The following is a 3,021-nucleotide window of genomic DNA, read 5'->3' on the forward strand; positions in this document are numbered from 1 at the left end:
TTCCTTTGGCTGGGGCTTTCAACCACATTATGATTTCAGTCTTACGTATTTCATGTCATTTTAGCAAAAGTGGGCTGGCGGGTCTGGGAGATGGGGTCTCTTGTTGTTAGTTGCCATTGAGTGTGTTTCAGCTCATAGCAGCCCCATGTGTGCAAAGTGGAACTGCTCCATAAGGTTTTCCAGGCTGTAAAGTTTTGGAAGCTGATCACCAGACCTGTCTCCTGAGGCAGCATTGGGAGGGTTCACACTACAAACTTTTTGGCTAACCATCAAATGCTTAACTGTTTATGCCACCAAAGGACACCCTATTTCAGACAGCCCATTTCTCCTCATTTTATCTGGAGAGATAAAAAGATTCAGCTACATGTGCCCACATATAATATGCTTAAAAATGATCAGCAGGACTTCTGGAACATATTTCTCTGTAATATTAAATAGTGATACTATTCCTCCTCAGCATGTAGAATAATTGTGGCATGTGTTTTGTTGTTGTTGTTAAGTGCCATCGAGTCAGTTCTAACCCACAGCAACCCTGTATAAGTTTTCCAAGGAGCAGTTGGTGAGTTTGAACTGTCGACTTTGCAAATCAAACTGACTTTGCAGTCCAGCGCATTAAACCACAGCGCCATGTGTAGTTAGGTCAATAATGAAAGCGTTCCCATGGCTGGTGAGTCTGTGCATGTGTGTTGAGCACCTACTATCTGTTGGGTGGGATGGCTACAGAAAACGAAAGACGTCTCTCCCTATTTCTAGAATTCATACACTACTGGGAGGAAAGCTGAACCGAAACTTAGGGTGAAACAAGTTAAGGTCTGTATCAAGGAACTCTCAGGTAGGTAATGGTTGAGCTGTTATCCAATGGACAAGTAGGAACATAGGGCAGAGGAAACAACAGGAGTAAATTCTGGAGGGATGCTCTGAAGCTTAGGGAATTACAAATAATTCTAATAATGCTTTACCTCCTGTCTGTCAGTGTGACAGCTTACATGCTATTACGAAGCTGGAAGTGATACCACCGATATTTCAAATACCAGCATGGTCAGCCCTGGTGGATAGGTTTCAGTGGAATCTCCAGACTACAACAAACTAGGAAGAAAGGCTTAGTGAACAACATCAGGAAATTTGTCAGTAAAAACCTTATGGATTATTGTAACAGAATATTGTTTCACATATTTTAGACTAGGCAGAGGGTAATGTGTCCTTCTGTTGCAGATTAGGTCTCCAAGACTCCACAGCAACTACCACCTAATATTGCCATGAGATAAATTGAAGACAAGGAGACCTAAGAATTGAGACACAAAGTACAACAGGGTGAACCACAACTTACTCAGTAGTTTCTCATCCACAGAACACTTAGCCCCCAAATGCCAAATGTCACCCAATATGTTCAGTTTGTTGGTGTAAGTAGATTTTAGTGTTTCTAGTCAGTTTGTCATACTGTGGTGGCTTATGAGTTGCTGTGACTCTGAAAGCTATGCCACTGGGATTTTAAATACCAGCAGGGTCTCCCATGGTGGACAGGTTTCAGATGAGCTTCCAGACAAAGACAGACTAGGAAGGAGTGACTAACTACTTCCGAATATTTAGTCACTGAAAACCTTAAGAACAGCGAAGGAACACTGTCAGATATAGTGCCGGAAAACAAGCCCCTCGGGTTGGAAGGCACTCAAAATGCGACTGGGGAAGAGCTGCCTCCTCAAAGTAGAGTTTACCATGATGACTTGAATGGAATAAAGCCCGTGGGGAAAAAGCCTGTGAGACCTTCATTTGCTGATGGGGCACAACCTAAAATGAATCCACTGAAAATCAGAACATGGAATGTATGAAGTATGAATCTGGGAAAATTGGAAGTTGTCAAAATGAAATGGAACACATAAACATTGGTATCTATAGCATTCGTGAGCTGACATGGACTGGTATTGGCCATTTGGAATCTGAAGACCACATGGTTTACTATGCCAAAAATGACAAATTTAAGAGGAATAATGTTGCATTCACTGTCAAAAAGAACATATCCAGATCAGTCATGAGGTACAATATAATAATTGAGATTATTATATATAATAATATAAAAAAGGTGATAGGATAATATCCATGCGCCTACAGTGAAGCCCAAGGATCTCTGGTTGCGTAGTTGTTACGAATTGGGCTGCTAACCTCCAGGTTGGCAGTTGGAAACTACCAGTGGTTCCGCAGGAGAAAGATGAGGCTTTCTGCTCCCATAAAGATGCATAGCCTCAGAAACCCTGTGCAGGGTCACTATGTGTTGGAACCGACTCCAACACTTTACAACAACAACAACAGGAAAGCCCAGTTAATACCACTATTATTCAAATTTACACAACAAGCACTAAAGCCAATGAGGATGAAATAGAAGAATTTCTACCAAGTTCTTCAATCTGAAATTGATAAAACAAGCAATCAAGATGTATTAGTCATTACTGGTGATTGGAATGAAAAGGTTGGGAGCAAAGAGGAAGGATCAGTAGTTGGAAAATATGGCCTTAGTGATAGAAATGATGCTGGAGATCACATGATAGAATTCTGCAAAATCAATGATTTGTTTATTTCAAATACCTTTTTTAGACAGCATAAGAGACAACTATACACATGGACCTCACCAGATGGAATACCTAGAAATCAAATTGACTACACATGTGGAAAGAGATGATGGAAAAGCTCCATATCATCAGTCAAAACAAGGCCAGGGGCCTTCAATTACTCATATGCAAATTCAAACTTAAGCTGAAGAAAATGAAAACAAGTTCACGAGGGCCAAAATATGATCTTGAATGTATCCCACCTGAATTTAGGGATCATCTGAAGAACAGATTTGATACATTAAACACTAAAGGCTGAAGACCATAAGAGTTGTGGGATGACATCAAAAACATCATACATGAATAAAGCAAAAAGTCATTGAGAAGACAAGAAAGAGGAAAAGGTCAAAATGGATGTCAGAAGAGACACTGAAACTTGCTCTCCAGCGTAGAGATGCTAAAGCAAATGGAAGAAATGAGG

The sequence above is a fragment of the Chrysochloris asiatica genome, unplaced genomic scaffold (genome assembly GCF_000296735.1).
Source record: "Chrysochloris asiatica unplaced genomic scaffold, ChrAsi1.0 scaffold00050, whole genome shotgun sequence".
Lineage (NCBI taxonomy): Eukaryota > Metazoa > Chordata > Mammalia > Afrosoricida > Chrysochloridae > Chrysochloris > Chrysochloris asiatica.